Genomic DNA, 18551 nt, shown 5'->3' on the forward strand with positions numbered 1-18551 from the left:
GTGAGAATTGGAGGACTAATGAGAGGCACGTGGCCATTGGATTGGAGGGATCAAGGAGGAGACTTTGGAAACCCTGCCCCCTGGATAGTGGTGAGCAATTCTGAGTGGTCTCTGGGCTGAAGAGAAAAGGAGAATGGAATTCTCCTTTTGGCAGTTCTGTCAAGGAAGAACTGCAAACTGGAGACCCCTGGCTCCCCACTCCCCTCAATGGAGGCTTTGCCCCGGGTCAGTGGGAATGCTTTCGTGGCCCTCCAGGCTCTCTGCCTCTAGCCTCTGTACTCCAGTGCACTTTGGCTTCATGCCCCAGCGCCCCTACCCAACACTGAGGGCATTACCTTTCTTTTTGTTGCCCCGGTTAAGTCTTGAAGGAAGACAAAGGAGGAAACCAAAGCCCAGAGAGAAGGTAGGCCTCCCTGGAACATCTGACTTTCCCCTCTTTGACGCCCCTAGGGCTATGCTTAAAAAGAGTGAGACTCAAGCTTGGTAAGATGTTTGTTTCTTTTTCTTCCTCCACCTGATTTGTAAATGTAAGTTTGTGAAAATCCTGCGAGGGGATATAAATCAAATTGTAAAATAATCATTTGTTATTCTCACCACTTAGAGAACTTGAACAGGATAAAACAGGGATGGTTTGTCTGCTCCACAATGTCTAGGACATCAGCTGGAAGACTCAAAGTTTGGGGGTGACTTGACAGCTAGGGACTAGAATGAGGGCTTGGCAACTCACATGTCTGGCAGTTGAAGCTGGTTGTTGACTGGAACCTTAGTTCTGTCAGCCATAACACCTGCCTCATGACATAGCATCTGGGTCCCAAGGGCAGCATCCCAGGAGAGCCACGTAGAGCTGTACTGCCTTCCCTAACCTTGTTTTGGAAGTCACACAGTATCATACCTGCCATATTCTGTTTGTCAAGGCAGTTACATGGGCCTACCCGATCCAATTCCAAGGGGAAATAGATGCCATCTTTTGATAGAGGAGTAGCAAGGCTCTGGAAGAGTGTGTAAAACTGGAAATTTGGCCAGTTTTTGGAATCACCGTCTGGCACAATCTATCAACCTTCCCTCTTAGAATCAGCAGACACCTTCAGGGAAAGGAAAGGAGATTCCCAATACTGGGGTCACTCTGGGATTTTTTTCCTCCTCAGTCTTGCCCCCACAGTTCTCCACTGCCCTGGTAGCTCTTCATTGCCTTTCTTTTTCTTGGCCACGCTGTGTAGCATGTGGGATCCTAGTTCTCTGACCAGGGATCGAACCTGTGCCCCCGGCAGTGGAAGCGTGGAGTTCTAACCACGGGACCGCCAGGGAATTCCCTTCAGTGCTTTTAACAAATGTTTTCTCCAGCTTTTCTAACTAGAAAAAGGGTTGGAACCATCCAACCCAGTCCTCTTTCTCTGGAAGGGGGGCCCTGGGCAGTGCATTTAGAACGTACACAATAAAAGCCTGTGTCCTCAAACATACAGCATATTTATTCATATGATATACAAACTCTAAGCACTGTACATGTGGGGACTTCCCTCGTGGTCCCGTGGTTAAGACTCGGCACTCCCAGTGCAGGGGGCCCAGGTTCAATCCCTGGTTGGGGAACTAAGATCCCACATGCTTTGACTAATCCTGCGGGCCACAACTACTGAGCCTGGCACGCTCTAGCACCCACATGCTGCAACTAGAGAAGCCCTTGTGTTGCAACGAAGACCCAGCACAGCCAAAATTAATTAATTTATTTTATTTTATTTATTTATTTATTTTTGTGGTACGCAGGCCTCTCACTGCTGTGGCCTCTCCCGTCGCGGAGCACAGGCTCCGGACGCACAGGCTCAGCGGCCATGGCCCACGGCCCCCCCCGCTCCGCGGCATGTGGGATCCTCCCGGACTGGGGCACGAACCCGTATCCCCTGCATCGGCAGGCGGACTCTCAACCACTGCACCACCAGGGAAGCCCGTTAATTAATTTTAAAAAAGCACTGTACACGTGAAGTTTTAGAAATATGTGAGAACGATGACATACAAACAGTGATTACAACTTTATAAAAAGTGTGTATGCATGTGGAGAAGCACTGGAATTGTCCATGGGGAGACTTGTTTGAAAATTAAAAGCAGTTTTGTGTACTTTCTAGTAAAGATGAACTTTGATCTCCCCCCCCCCCAACATTTTATCCTGAAAACTTAAAAACATACAGCTAAGTTGAAAGAATTTACAGTGAACACTTGTATACCCACCACCTGGATTCTACCATTAACATTTTACTATGCTTAGTTTGCATACATCTCTCTATCCCTCTATTCATTTTATTAATCCATCTTATTTTTGATGCATTTCAAAGTAAGTTGCAGTCATTGGTATAGTACCTCCCTCTAAATACTTAAGAATGCATTTCATTAACTAGAGTTCATTAGTGTGCAATTTTTTCTTTTCAGGCAAAATATATATAATGTTCAACTTTTAATTGTACATTTGCTGAGTTTTGACAAACTCACTTATACACTTACAGTGATTTTATTTTATTTTATTTTTGACCATGCCATGTGGCATGTGGGATCTTACTTCCCTGACCAGGGATCGAACCCACAACCCCTGCATTGGAAGCCTGGAGTCTTAACCATTAGACTGCCAGGGAAGTCCCTAAATAGTGATATATTAAAAAAAACTAGTTTGCTGCACAAAAAAATTAAAAAAAAAACAACTAAGATTTATTTTTCAAATCCTTGGTTGCTCAACTGTAATTAGTGTAAAATGCCTTCTCTACCCTGAGCGAGTTGCACAGCAGGCCTGGGCCTACAGTCACAGGTCGGGTCATCATGGCCAATGGAAGGAACTAGGATTGAGCCTTGGACCAGGATTTTGGGCCTGGGGGCAGAGAATTTGGAAACATTTCTTCTGGTTTAGGATATCCATGCATATCCCTGGAGTGAGAGTTGCGGCAAAGGCTCCTATAAGCCATCTTCTCAGGGTGAGGGGGCTGCAGTTTCTTCTAGGCACAAAACTCCGGCAAATGACGCTTGGGAATAGAACAGTGAATGGCCTGGGAAGTCACTTGGCTCTCATTTACTTCAACTTTGTATCATACTGCCTTGCTTTATTTTCATTACAGCATTTAGGAAATTTTTTTGTTCACTTGTTTATTGTCTGTCTCCCCATCTAGACTGTAAGTTCCTGAGAGCAGAGACCTTTTCTGTCTTATTCCCTGCTGTGTCCAGCTCATGGTCGGCAGCACTTAATAAGTATTTGTTGAACAAATGACTCATTGGTCCATTTACTAGATGGGGAAAGGAGGCCCTGAAAGGGGAAGTGACTTGCCTAAAGAAACAGGAGTCCTTTACTCACACCCTCCAGTTCTCCTTCTAGTCTAATCCTTCTCTCATGAAATCTGTGACTTCTGGGGCACCTGTGGGGTGGCTGACAAGTGCCTGCCGCTAGGTGTGTGCTCCTTTGGGCTGGGACTAAAGCAGGGTCTGGAGCAGAAGACTGCCTCCCCACCCTCTTTCAGTTCCTTTCCTCTCCTCTCCTCTCCTCTTGGAAGATAGCCCTTTGCCTTGTGGTGATGGGTGGAGCTGTGGACACCCTGGGCATCAGGTAGGATGGGGAGTTTGGACAGGTCTCCGCAGGTGGGCAGCTGAGGATGGGACTCTGTCCTCTCCCACTGCAAATAGGGTCTGTGTGGTCGCCAAACTGAAATTTCCTTCTCAGGGTCTCCAGGATGGAATATGCAAGGCCCTGTCTCTCCTTGGTGTGAGGTCCTGTCACCTCTGCACACACACCACAAATGCTCTGACCCCAATGCAGCTGTCTCATGGAGAGAAGGAGCTGCATTTCCTGAGGATGGGTTACTTACCAAACTGCACATGCCTGTAATTCTCGGTACAGCCTTGGGAGGTTCCAGGAAGAGTGGCGGAGGGAGACTCGGGTCAAGCAGCCAGTGGTGAGGCTTGAACCCCAGGGCTCTCTGACTACCACACCCAACCACAGCATTTTCCCAAGTGTAGTCAGATCTGGTGGGGATCCTTCAGATGACCTCAAGGATGAATGCTTTTTATTTTAATATATATTTATATTAATGTAGGTTAGGAAATATAAGTAGCATGGGAAACCCTTTTATGGTAGTATAAGTAAAACTATAAATAAAAAAATAAACCAAAAGAAACATACTAAGAAATAGTAGTGTAGGTCAGATGTAGGTAGGGCAAGCCTGGTGGGGATTAGTTCTAGCCTACTGCTATCCTAGCTACCCAGGTATCTCCAGCACTCACAGTCATTATTTTTCAGGGTTTCCAAACCCTTGAGTTCAGGCTTTTTCACCTTTGCAGTTCAGTGTGTGGATAGAGGGAGTTTTTCTACTTTCTGGGTAATTAAGTGGTTGGTATATAGAAGGACCTGTCCTCATTCGCTGCCCTTGGGGCTCTAACAGGAGACTGGGTGTGTGGCCTCTGGGTCTTTGGGCTGGAGTGTCTGTCGGGCAGAGGCGTCTAGGATTAAGTCATTTCACAACACTTTTGGGCCAGCCCTGCTGAGAGGGAGTGGGAGACACAATTCCTACTCAGGGAGGAACTTCCCTGCTGGGGAGGGGATGCCCCGAAGGACGCCCGCCGCACCCGGTATTCCCAGTCCGTGGCTCTGGTCAGCACACTCTTATTCCACAAATCGGGGCAGCGGGTTGCATAGAGTTCCAAATTGACGCCCCAACTGCAGGCGGTAGTGGGGAGTGGAGGTGGTCACTGATGTGGGCTTCTGCTCCTTCGCCTAAATGTCCCCGCCATGCAAATGGATTGCAACCAGCCACAGACCCTTCCCATGGGGCGCGTTGAACGTGGAACTGTCTTCCGGGCCACGGACGGGAGAGGGAGGCTCGCCACCGCCAACACCAGGCAGCTCAGGCTGCGGGTCAGGAATGAAGAGTCTCCCAGCAAGCTCCGCTTGCACACTGCTGGGCAATCTTTCTCCAGCCTACAGACTCCCCGCCACTCCCCCTGTGCGGGTTCCGGTGCGCCGAGGGACCCTGTGTGGGGACTACAACCTGAGGAGTGTCTCACCCGGCACCCACCACGACTGTGTAATCGGCCTTCAGCGATTCCTGAAGTCCTGCAGCCTGGGAACCCGCTGTTGCCGGGCATACCAACCGATGGCTTTGAGGTGGCCACGTGCGGCGGGGTGAGCTGGGGAGGAGTTACGCACCTCCCACCCGGTCCCCGGTCCCTGGCCTCAGGGGGAGACGCATATCCCGGCCCTTTCGGCGTTTTGAACCTCCCCTTCCCCGCCAGGCCTATCGCAAACACCCCCACCGCAGAGCACAGTGTGTCGTGTTTCTACCCGGCTCGGTGCAAGCCAGGCCCGGATATGCGCATCTGGAAAGCTGGGGAGATTTCCCTGGGGCTCGAGTGGGGATGGCTAGGTTCACTTGATGGAAGACCACAGCCACGGTGCTAGGCCTCTTCCAGCGGTTTTGCAGGTTCCTCTCCCTCCCCATTGAGAGCCTCCGTCCTTTAAATACCTTGCACCAATTAGAAAAAGGGAGGGGGGGAGTTCGAGGGAACCCGTTTGGAGACAGGAGTGGAAAGACGATTTTTGAGTTCCAGGCTCCCTGATCGCTAGACATTGGTGTAACTTGTGTTTGGCCTCAGTTTCCGCATCTGTAAACTGGGAAGAAGGCCCACATCCAGGCAGGTGGGACAGTAGAGAGGCGGACGGTGTTGGTGCACGGTCGGCCGATGCTCCCAGGGTCCATGTGCGCTGCCTTGGGGCGCACATCTCCCGGGCCATCAGTGAGACGGTGACAGCGAGACCCGGCCTTGCGCCCCAGGCTGTTAGGCGAGAGAGCGCTCGGAGGCTCACAAGGGCGGGACCCAGGAGAGCCAGGAGACGCCCGTTCTGTCTGGGCCAACCAGCGCCCGTCTCTGAACCACCAATGAGGAGGCTCTTTACAGCCGAGGCCGGGTCGGGAGCGAGGCTGCGGCGAGTGCGGCGGTGACAGAAACGCGCGCGCGCGTTCCGGCTCGGACCCGAGGCTGCCGCCGCCATCACCGCCGCCCGCCCGGTAGCCCCCTCAGCCGCTGCCCCTCAGCCGCTTCCCCTCGCCATGGAGGCGAGGCAGCCGCCGCCGCAGCGGGGCTCCGAGCCGTGGGCCGGGCGGCGGCCCTGAGGGCGTGTGGCGGGCCGAGACGCCGCCGCGGCACAGAGGCGGAGCCGCCGTCCTCGTCCCCAGCGGTCCCGCCCAACGCCGGACTCGGTGAGTGTTCGCGGCTGCCGCCGCCCAGGCGGGCTCCGGAGGTGGGGGGGCGGCTCCGGGAGCGGGTGGGAGGGGTCCCCGGCCCGATCCCAAATCCCTCTTTTCCGGGCCGGATCCATCCGGCTTTCCAGGAATCCCACATCCTTGCGCTGTCCGTGTGTGTGTGTGTGTGTGTGTGTGTGTGTGTCTGTGTGTGGTGGGGGGTGTCCCCGGAAACGCTGTCCGTGTGTGTGTGGGTGGGGTGGGGTGGGGGGTGTCCCCGGAAACGCGCCGGCCCGGGCGCCGACCCCTCTTTACTGCCCAGGAACTTTGCGTGTGTCCTCCTGGGGTCGGGCGGGGGCGCTGCCATAGTTCATTCTGAAAGAAGAAATTTGGACAGCGAGAACAGAATTTGCTCAGGTCCATTTAATGGGAAGAAAGAGGAAAACTCCTGGCACGAGAAAATTTGCTCTTGCAGTGACCAACTTTTCTTCCCCGGGCCTCTCTCTTTACCGTCCACTCCCTACAGTTGAGGCCGCTTAGGAAGGGAAGCAAGGGCTCATAGCTGCCGAGAATTTAAAATGAGCCAATTGGGAATGCAGGTCTCCTCCTTTTTTTTTTTTTTTTTACTTTTGGTGAATAAAACAAAGAATACCGTTTTTTGAAAAATTAGTTCCTAATTGTATTTCCTGAAGATAAAAATAATAATGGCAGAGCTGAGCCTAATGTTGAGGGTTTGTTTGTTTTTTTTTTGAGGTCAGTGAATGATGTTTGTAAGACAGGAAAATAGGAATGTTTAAAACCTCTCTAGGAGGGTGAATGCCTTCAGAAGCCTTTGCCCAGGGTAGGGATCCCTGCTCTAGAACCAGTCACATCTCCTGAAAGATCTCTTCTCTTGCCACCTGCTTGCCGTTAAGGCAGCTCTAGAACCAGAAGATGGTGGGCAAGGAGAGGACTGGTGGTGGAAGATGGGCGAACATCTTCCTGCCTGGCCACTCCTTTACAAAACACAGATCTGATGCTGTCACTTGTTTACTTAAAACTCCCTCGCTTTCCTTTTCCCATAGGGTGAATGAAGCCCAAAATGCCTTAACAGGTCCTACAGGGCACTTGACAGTCTTGCTTCAACTTACTCTTTTACTTTTAGCTGAATCCTTCAATTCTCCTTCCTTTCATCCCCCTCTCTGGCCAATCAGAATTGCTTGACTGCCTCTTTTTTTGCTTGTGTGATCCTCTTTCCTCCCCACCTTTACCTGCCAACCTCCACCTCTTCCTTTAAAGCCCTTCTCATTTGAGAAGCTTGATGAGGGCAGGAGCTGTGCCTTGTTCAACTGTTCATCTTCCATATTGAGAGGTTTCTTCCTCCCGATTGTCTTACAGGTCCTGTCCCATCTCTTCCACTTACGTTTACTTCCAGGTACCCACTTCCTGAGAAAATCTTTTTTTTTTTTTTTAATTCAATGGAATCTTTTTTTTTTTGGCTGCGTTGGGTCTTCGTTGCTGTGCGTGGGCTTTCTCTAGTTGCAGCAGGTGGGGCTACTCTTTGTTGTGGTGCACGGGCTTCTCATTGCCGTGCCTTCTTGTTGTGGAGCATGGGCCCTAGAGTGCATGGGCTTCAGTAGTTGTGGCATACGGGCTCAGCAGTTGTGGCTCGCGGGCTCTAGAGCGCAAGGTCAGTAGTTGTGGCACACGGGCTTAGTTGCTCTGTGGCATGTGGGATGTTCCCGGACCAGGGATCGAAACTGTGTCTCCTGTATTGGCAGACGGATTCTTAACCACTGCACCACCAGGGAAGTCCTCTGAGAGAATCTTTCCTGAGTGTTTCCTGCTTGGCGTGCACACCTATGACTTTTAGTATCTTGATTCCCCATCTCTTCATGTCCATCCCATCCAGCCCCCATAAGTAATCAACAGGCAGAAACTGGCCGGTCTCATATCCCACTGTCCTTCAATCTGCTTGACTGTCTCTGAAAGGCTAAAAGCCCCACCATCTCTTTTTCACCTCTGCCTGCCTGAAGTGGCCTGGCTATGTGCGTACTGTAAGGCAGGGTACAATCTAGGAGACTGTTCACTGGGTACCTTTTAGACACTAATTTACCACCTAGGTGAAATTCAGAAACCAGAAAAGCCAGTCCTCTGACTGAACTACATTCACATGTATTCTGTTTGCCAGGTGAAGTGCTTGGCATACAGAATAAAAGTGAGGAAGTCACATCTTTACCTTTGAGGGGCTCACAGCTTAATGCAGGACAAGTGGATACAAATACTTATATCAATACTTATATCACAGGTACTATGAGAGTGTAATAATACATTTTATTTGCCTTGTGTCAGGCTAGGTAATAAATGCTTTCCACGAATTATCTTATATAATTCTTTCTACCATCATGTGGTGGCTAATTCTTACTAGACAAGGGTGGAAACTGAGCCCATACAGTGTGCAGATGAGGGAATAGTCAGGATTTGAATCTTGGCAGTCTAGTTCCAGAGTATCTGCCTGGCTGTATAGACAGCATTCCCTCCCTGGGTGGTCTGAGAAAACTTGACTGGAAGGGAGCCTTTGGGCCATGAAGGATAGATAGGAGTTTATGTATGGTGGACAGGATACAGGAAAGAAGGAGCAGCACAGGCAGGCTTGGCGGTGGAAGGAACCCATTGTCTTTGGGGAGCAGGGAGAGGTTAAACGTAGTTGGATTGGGTAGAGGGAAGAAGGGTGGGAGATGAGATTAGGTTGGCTTGAAGGGCTGTAAGTGCTGTGTTAGAGTTTGGGCAGTGGAGACTTTAAAGGGGGATTTTAAAGGAGGTCAGGGGGACTTCCCTGGTGGTGCAGTGGTTAAGAATCCGCCTGCCAGTGCAGGGGATATGGGCTCGAGCCCTGGTCTGGGAAGATCCCACATGCCGTGGAGCACCTAAGCCCGTGCACCAAAACTGCTGAGCCTGTGCTCTACAGCCTACGAGCCACAACTACTGAGCCTGTGCGCCGCAACTACTGAAGTTGGCGCACCTAGAGCCCGTGCTCCACAGCAAGAGAAGCCACTGCAATGAGAAGCCCGCCATACCACAACGAAGAGTAACCCCCACTCGCCGCAACTAGAGAAATCCCGCACACAGCAACAAAGATCCAAGGCAGCCAAAAATAAAAATAAACAAAATAAATTAAAAAAATAAAAGATAAAGGAGGTCAGGGACTTGGGCACACCAGGCTTTTGAAAGGTCATTCAGGGGCAGTGTGGGGCCAGATGTTAATACCCTTCCAATTTAGGAGGCAATGGTGAGGCTTCACAGAGGCAGAATCATAGCCTCTTAGACCCAGAGTGAGGCCTAAAGAGAATACTGCTGAGTTTTGGGAACAGGTCATACTTATGAGAAAAAATTCCAGCAGTACGAAAGCATATGTATAGAGGGGGTTGTACTAACTTATCCTCTTTGCAAAAATGTGAATGGACCTCAAACAGATCTTCATCAGAGTATGTATCAGGGTAGCCTGGGCTGCTTTTTCAGATAGACTGCTTTTTCAGATGCTTTTCCCTCACCTAACCTCCTCCCCTCATGTGATTCTAGCCTACTTCTTTCTATCTGCAGAAGGAGACATTGAGTCTCAGAAGGATAAAGTGACTTGTGCAAAACACTGGGTGGTGGTGATTTTTTTAAGCAGCTCTGATATTTGTATTTGCCCAGCATCTTTCATTGGAGGTTCTCAGAGTCAGTTTGTAAACATTGTTGCATTGTTTTTCTCTACCTTCATGTGGGAAAAATGAGGTGCAGGTGAAGCTTAAGTTATAAGCAGGAATCTGGCCAAATATACAATCTTGTCTTTTTACTTCTAATGTAATAACTAATATGTTCCCAAATGACAAATTTGAAGAAATTTTTTTAGTGAGTCTGAGTACAACAAAAATAGCAATAATATAACACTAACAATACAATTGAGCAACAAACCCTCAAATAACCCAGTGTTAAAATTTGTTTTAATATATTCTCTGTGGAAAAGAGAATCCATTAAATGTGAAATTGTATTTACTTTAAATTCACATCCATTTGTGTCAGTGTATAGGCATAGATTTTTTTTATAGTTAAAACCTTTTATATGTACATGGCAATTAAAGTAAATACAGCATATGATTTTTGTTTTCTTGAATAACATCAAATATTTTATATTTACTCATTTTGTTATTTTAAATCACAGAATAGTATTCTATGCATTGATAGCTGTAGTTTGTGCGATCGTTTTTTATTTTCCTTTTCTCTCTCCTTTTTACTATTATAAATGGTACTTCTGAGCACCCTTGTTCAAATACTTCCTTTGGATTATTTTCTTGCACTTTTACCCCTAAAATGGGTTCACTGCATCAGCATATGGTTTCAGTGCCAAATTGCTCTCTAGAAAGGTTGAACTGGTTTACAATATCATTAGCAATTTTTGTGGCTCTATTTCCTGACAATACAGCCAATGCTGTTACAAACAAAACTTAGTATTTGGGCTTCCCTGGTGGTGCAGTTGTTAAGAGTCTGCCTGCCAATGCAGGGGACACGGGTTTGAGCCCTGGTCCGGGAAGATCCCACATGCTGTGGAGCAACTAAGCCCGTGCACCATAACTACTGAGAGTCGTGTGCCACAACTACTGAAGCCTGCGCGCCTAGAGCCCATGCTCCACAACAAGAGAAGCCACCGCAGTGAGAAGCCTGTGCACCGTAATGAAGAGTAGCCTCTGCTTGCTGCAACTAGAGAAAGCCCACACGCAGCAACGAAGACCCAACGCAGCCGAAAGTAAAATAAATTTTAAAAAACCTAATATTCGATTTTGTTAATTTAAAAGAAATGTAATATTACTTTGAGTTAGGTTTAATTTACATTTCTTTAGAAAAACTTTAGAAAAAAATCTAAATGAGCTACTAAATGAGTTTTAGTAGCTCATTTAGATTTTGAATGAAGTATGGTGCTGTGTTATATATCATATCCAAGTGTTATGTAGCTAAAGTCAACTTTTTTATGAAGAAAGACATGGTTGATAGGCCAGAAATATTTTGAAAATTTAGGATAAGATCATACTGGTATGAAATAGAAAACTGGGTGCTGTTCGGTAGAAAATACCAGACATTGTGCTGGTAGTTAGGGATACTCCAGATAACTGGATACTGGATACTCCAATAACTTGGATGTGATGTCTGTCCTTATGGGCTAATGCAGAAGGCAGATATTAATCACCTGATGGTAATTATAGATGTGATCAAAGGGGAAGAATAAGATGTCTTGGGAGCACCAGAGAAGTTCAACAATGCTTGCAGTTTAAAGAACACAGAGACCCTGAGCTAGGAAGGGGTTTGGTACCTTACGTATATATATATATATGTATATGTATGTTTTAATTCCCTAGGTGATTCTAATATGCAGCCAGAGTTCAGAACCACTGGACTAGAGAGAAGCAGGGGCCAGAGTTGAGGGCCCTATACACCACGTAAGGATTTTGGACTTTATCGTGAAGGCAGGGCTAAGCCATTGAAGGATTTAAAAGAGGAGTGAACTGATCTGATTTGCAGTTGTGAAAAGTTCACTGTGGCTGCAATCCAGAGCAGTAGTTTTCCAAGTGAGGTGGATAAGATGCTGAGATGCTGAACTTTTTATTGTTTTTATCTAAAAAATGATAAAACATTACATTTAGGGATTGTCACTGGCATCTTCTTGGGTCTGTACGTCAAACAGTGTTTGGGTGTCCAGAAGTAAGAGGGGAGTCCTTCAGTAAGCAAGCAGAGCTGTATATATACATTTTATATATATATTTAAAAAATTTTTTTAATTTATTTGTTTATTTGTCTGACCTGGGTCTTAGTGGTGGCACAAGAGATCTTTGTTGCGGCATGTGGGATCTTTAGTTGCGGCATGTGAACTCTTAGTTGCAGAATGTGGGATCTACCAGGGGTCGAACCCAGGCCCCTGCATTGGGAGCACAGAGTCTTAGCCACTGAACCACCAGGGAAATCCCTGTGTACATACATTTGCTTTCAGTGTATTGCAACATATTGATAACAGTTTATATTATTCAGCTTTCATTAAACTAACCTTCACAAAATGAACAAGTGGCTTAAAAGGATCCCTGCAAAGAAACCAGTGATTGAAGAAAATATTAATAACGCAAGCACAAGGAAACAAACAAAATGGCAGAGCTGACCCTTGTCTAGCTCCTATTATGAAGTCCTGGTGAGCAGTTTTTTTTTTTTTTTTTTAGTATTTATTTATTTATTTGGCTGCGCCTAGTCTTATTTGCAGCATGCATGTGGGATCTAGTTCTGTGACCAGGGATCAGACCTGGGCTCCCTGCATTGGGAGCTCAGAGTCTTAACCACTGGACCACCAGGGAAGTCCCTGCTCAGTGAGCTATTAAGTCAGATTAAATAAGTCAGCTCGTATTACATTGGAAGGTATCAAGAACTCTATTTGAAACATAGACTTACATCCTCTGTCATTATAGGAATCTTGTTTTAAGATTATGTAGAACCTGAGATATTAAATAGTAAAATATGAGGCTATCACTAATAACAAGACATTTGAAAACTAAGCATCTGGAGCATAAAGAGAAGTTCTGCATGTTTTTTTTCCCCCAATGATGTTTAAAGCCATAGCCTGGGGAGTTCCCTGGCAGTCCAGTGGTTAGGACTCAGCGCTTTCACTGCCGTGGCCCAGGTTCAATCCCTAGTGGGGGAACTAAGATCCCCCCAAGCCATGGGGTGCAGCCAAAAAGAAAAGATAAAACGACATAGGCTATTCAATCAGATGCTGTACATAATTTTACAGCCTAATGATTAAAGTATCTAGTTCAAGGTTTTCTGTTCTTATAAATGAGCAAAAGGCACATACCATTGGCAGGTTCTCCTGTCCGCACTGCCTGCACCCGCAAAAAGGCTGAATATAGTGTATGGAAAATAATATATCAAGCAACTAAGACTAAATTTTGTTTGCAGATACTCTTGTAAGATGTAGTAAATGTTGCTGAAGATTTGAACAAGCAACATTAGAATAAATTTTTCAGTGTTGGAGGTTTGTTACATAGTTTTAAAAGTATAGAAGCTTCTAGCATGCCTTAGTATTTGCTAGATTCTCTTTATTAAAAGAAATCCAAGAAAAATCACTTCTTTTGTGAGCTACTGGAGAAAGTTATACTGGAGAAAACATTCTTAATAGTAAATGACTGCCTTCATAACAATGCTGTATGGAATAATTGTCTAAATGTAAACAGAACATACACTTGAATGAAAAATGAAATGCGTTCATTGCCTCTTCATGAACTATTGAGGCAGGTTATCCTGTTGGTTATCTTGTGGTGGAGTTGTTGATGTTATACATTTTACTTCTACCAAAAAAAAACAAGCCTACTTTTTCTGTGATAAATGGCTATCTAGCTAATATTATTTGAGAAGTTAATATCCTTAATCTGTCTCTTCAAGTAAAGATGTTATTTTAACAGTGAATGAGGAAGTAACGTCTTTTTTCTTACAAGTATGCTATGGGATAACATTTTCCTTGTAATTTAAAAAAGAAGCTTTATCATGATATAATTTACATACTATAAAATTCAGCCTTTTAAAGTGTACAATCAGTGATTTTTAGTGTATTTGTGGAGTTGTGCAACCATCACCATTATCTAATTTCAGAACATTTTCATCACACCAAGGAGAAACCCTGCACCCATTACCTTCACTCCCCATTCCACCCTCCCTCCAGCCTCTGGCAGCCCCCACTCTTTCTATTTGCCTGTTCTGGACATTTTATATAAATGGAATCATATAAAATGTGGCCTTTGTTGACTGACTTCTTTTAATTAGCATAATGTTTTGGGGAGTTCATTCATGTTATAGCATGAATTCATTCATTCCTTTTTATAGCTGAATAAATAATCCATTGTATAGATATATTGTTTAGCTATTCATCAGTTAGTGAATTTTTGAATTGTTTCCACTTTTTGGCTATTACGATTAATGCTGCTGTGAGCATTCATGCACAAGTACGTGTGCGGGCATACGTTTTCATTTCTCTTGCATATAGAGTGGAATTGCTGGGTCAAATGGGTCTGTTTAACTTTAGAGGAATTGCCAAACTGTTTTGTAAAGCACCTGTGCCATTTTACATTCCCAGCAGCAATGCACAAGGGTTCCAGTTTCTTCACATCCTCACCAATATTTATGCTGTCTTTTTTTTTTTTAATTTATTTTATGTATTTATTTTTGGCTGCATTGGGTCTTCTTTGCTGCGTGTGGGCTTTCTCTAGTTGCGGAGACCGGGGGCTACTCTTCCTTGCGGTGTGCGGGCTTCTCACTGCGGTGGCTTCTCTTGTTGTGGAGCACGGGCTCTAGGCACGCGGGCTTCAGTAGTTGCGGCATGTGGGCTCAGTACTTGTGGCTCACGGGCTCTAGAGCGCAGACTCAGTAGTTGTGGCTCACGGGCTTAGTTGCTCCGCGGCATGTGGGATCTTCCCGGACCAGGGCTTGAACCTGTGTCCCCTGCATTGGCAGGCGGATTCTTAACCCCTGTGCCACCAGGGAAGTCCCCTGTTATTCTGTCTTTTTGACTGTAGCTATCTTAGTGGTATGAAATGATAGTTCATTGTAGTTTTGATTTGCATTTCCCCAGTGACTCATGGGCTCATTGTGATTTTGTTGCATCTATAAAAACTCTCATGTTTTTACACATGAAAAACTTGGAAACATAAATTTCTTACCTGATAAACATCTCCAAATGTATTTCTAAAAAAATTTCCAGATGATCTAATGAAATAAAAGACCTAGACATTGATCATCAGTTGCAATTAAAACCAGTAGGGAACTTTATAATAGAAGAATCAGAATGACAATCTTCTAATCAGTCATAACATCTCTAAAATGGGTACAACCAAACTTTATGTTCCTCTCATGTGGTACAATAGGAAAAATATAACACCATTCATGAAATAGTCTTTCCCTACCAAAATCAAATCAAACCTGACTCTAATTAAGCATCTAGATCTAACAATCAGCTTATAGACTGTAATTAGAAAATTCAGAATGTGAGAAATCCAGTAGGACAAATGAACCCAGTTACTTCAAATAAATGGCAAGAAAAAAAGTGGAGAAACTATTACAGGTGAGAAAAGACTTGAGACATATTAACTAAATGTAATGTGTAGACCTTGATTAGATCTTGTGTCATACAAATTAACTGTAAAAAGGTATTTATGAGGCAATTGGGAGTAATTTGAATACCACTTAATATATTAAATGATTTTTAAACTACTGTTTTAAGTTTTTAAAGATATGGTAATAGTATAGTTATATTAAAAGAAAAAACTCTTTTCCCTTGGAGATATGTACTGAAGTATTTATGGATGAAATGATAGGATGTCTGGAATTTGCTCTAAGATAATTCATTGTGTCTGAGGGTTGTAGGTTATTTACCATTACTGATAATCATTGAAGCTGAATAATAGGTATATAAGGGTTTATTATAGAGTTACTCTTGCTCTTAGTTTTAGTGGGTTTCACATCCATTTGTTAGAAATTTAAAAAGTAAAATCTTCTGACTAGTTTTCAAGAGTAATTTCAAGAGTCGTTTCCTTTTCAAGGGAAGATAGACATTTGCTAGCCAAATTTGAAGGGAAATGTTTGTATAATTGGATGGGGTTGGAAAAAGAAATACCACTCTTTAGTAAGCACAACCGTAGTGCTTCTTCCTTTTGGACCCATATTTCTTTTGGACTATGATAACCATTAAAACCAAGTATTGGTTTGAAACCAGGCTTTCAGATTGCTTTGTCACAAAGTATTAAAATGAGATTTTTCAAGCATAATAAATATTTGATCATATGGATCACACTAAATATTTTTAAAACAAGGTTGGTATTAGCATCTTAGTGATAGCAGTAATGGTTTTTATATTTTCCCATATAAAAACCATTATTACAATCATTATTACATTTGGAAATGAATGACTGTTTTTTGTAGTATTTATATATATTAGTATCTTTGTCATATGTGTTGGTGAACACATGTTGGGGATGTGCGTGTTGATTGATTGATTGGTGTGCAGTCAAAAAATTTGATTGTCATTACTGTGGAGAATGAACTGGACAGAGCATAGAGACTAGTTTCATGATTGTTAGAGCATATTTGGCCAGGGTTGATGGTGTTCTGGACTGGTTAGGCATAGGGGAATGGAGATATGTGGATAAGCATGATTTAAGCAGTAGAAGCATTAGTAGGGTTCCACATTTTTGGCTTTTTGAAAGTGAACTGAGCTTTTGTGTGTGGGGAGAAGTTAAAACCCGGCTGCTATAAATTGTTCAAGAGTTCTCAAATATTGATTGACAAATAACCATCAATTAGTTTTCAAACACTGGTTGACAGGTGGCTTAATGCAATATTATAAACGCATTAGTAATACCCCATTAATAAAGAGAATGTCTTCCATTTGGTGTATCAGCAGTACATCAGTATATGGAATAGTTCCAGGACTTCCAGTGTTCCTCTAAAAGGAAAGGTGGGGAAATGTGGGGGAGAGCTTTCACAGGAATGCTTCTGTTCTGGTGCCCCTTTCCATGCCTCGACTGATTTGAATGCTTTACCCACCTTTCAAGGAATGAGGCCAGTTCCTGGATCAGTGCTTCTGCTGCTGTCTGTGAGACCACTGCTCTCCAGCGCACCTTGCTTCCCACCTGGACCTGTTTGCTTTGTTAACAGGGGCTGAATATACAGTGACTTCCAACTGGTATTTCTCTGTTTCTCCATTCTGGGGAGTTAGCCTGGCCCAGGATCTTGCTACTAGTTGGTGGAAGTGATAGAAGATCCTTTTTCTTCCTATAGTTCATACCCAGTTAGCAATAGTGCTGTTGGTAGCAGTTGTGAACCTCTGAGGCAGTGATTCTCAATAGTGGCTGACTGTGGTGGGAAGGAGAACGTAAATTTGAGAAAGCATCTTTTTAGAAAATGGAAAAAATAATGCCTTTATGTTTTTTAATCAATGTGTGTATTTTTATTTTATTTTTTATTTTTTTAATTTTTTTTTTTGTGGTACGCGGGCCTCTCCCTGTTGTGGCCTCTCCCGTTGTGGAGCACAGGCTCCGGACGTGCAGGCGCAGCGGCCATGGCTCACGGGCCTAGCCGCTTCGTGGCATGTGAGATCTTCCCGGACCAGGGCATGAACCCATGTCCCCTGCATCGGCAGGCGGTCTCTCAACCACTGCACCACCAGGGAAGCCCCAGTGTGTATATTTTTAAATTTGCTTCATTTAAAATCATGTATGCATTTGAATGATACATGTACATGTTAAAATATTCAAATGCTAGTACTAAAAATATACGTAAAAGGTAATTCTCTCTCCCTCATCTTCCAAGTTCCCCTTCTCAGAGGCATCCCTAGGCACTATGAACAGTACTTGCGAAACCTTCCAGAAAGCGTCATGCCCGTATACTGTGAGAGTTACTTAAGTTTGACATTTCAACTAACATTTCCTGCTTATTCACTTGCACTTAGCTTTCAGAAGTTCTACTTTGAAGAATGCTGTTGTAGAGCAAGTAGTGGTTAACAGAGCAGTTCAGTTATGTGTGTTTTGTAATGTCTGAGTGGGGCTTTTGTTCATGAAAAGGACTAAAAATTACTTGGGTTTCAAATTAATGTTCAATTTATTTAAGTGGCAAATTTAAAAACCTAGTTTTTCTTTAGTCTTGTTATTGTACTTGTAAGCATTGTAATTTATGCATAGAAATAAGAACAATAACTTTCACTTGCTCTTTAAATAATGTTAATTCAAGCTTAACTGATTAAATTCCTTCATACCCCTTTGTTAGTGAATTAAATTTTCTTAGATATTTAAAATACATTTATACTGTCAGTCTGTCAGACACTGCCAGTCCTTGAATCAGATTAGTTCCTCCCCCCTCCTCCCCCTGGCCATGTTGCATGGCATGTGGAAATCGTAGTTCCCCGACCAGGGATTCAACCCACACTGCCTGCATTGGAAGCATGGAGTCTTAACCGCTGGACTGCCAGGAAAGTCCCCAGATTGGATTTTGTATTTCTTTCATATTTTCCTTGTCAGGCTTTATAGTTATTTTAATTTGGGGAGTTGGAAGTGACTAGAGTTCATATCCCATACCTGCCATGCTTTGTGAACATGGACAAAGTATTAATACTTAACCCTTCTGAGACTGTGTCCTCACCTAATAAATGGGTTCAACAGTAGTACTCTTTTACTGCATGTTTGTTTTAAGGATTAGATCGTTCACCCCAAGTGCTTAGCAGAGTTCTTAGCATGTAGTAAACTTTCAGTAAATGTTAGGAAATATTATAATGACCTTGATTTTGTCTTTCCTCTGTAGTAGTTGGTCAGG

General features: G+C 44.4%; 1 protein-coding gene across 3 annotated transcripts in view; it reads left to right on the plus strand.

Annotated features, from left to right (window-relative positions):
* Positions 1-5922: 5922 nt before the first annotated feature.
* PTPRA (protein tyrosine phosphatase receptor type A) overlaps positions 5923-18551 on the plus strand; it is a 183182-nt gene continuing 170553 nt past the window's right edge. For 2 of the 3 annotated variants that reach the window (XM_032604872.1, XM_032604873.1), the window contains exon 1: positions 5923-6218. The gene's annotated coding sequence lies outside the window, so the exon portion shown is untranslated. Of the gene's footprint in view, positions 6219-10722; positions 10966-18551 lie in introns of all 3 variants that reach the window. The other variant, XM_032604874.1, reaches the window with a different exon arrangement.

Source organism: Phocoena sinus, chromosome 15, assembly GCF_008692025.1.
Source record: "Phocoena sinus isolate mPhoSin1 chromosome 15, mPhoSin1.pri, whole genome shotgun sequence".
Classification (NCBI taxonomy): domain Eukaryota; kingdom Metazoa; phylum Chordata; class Mammalia; order Artiodactyla; family Phocoenidae; genus Phocoena; species Phocoena sinus.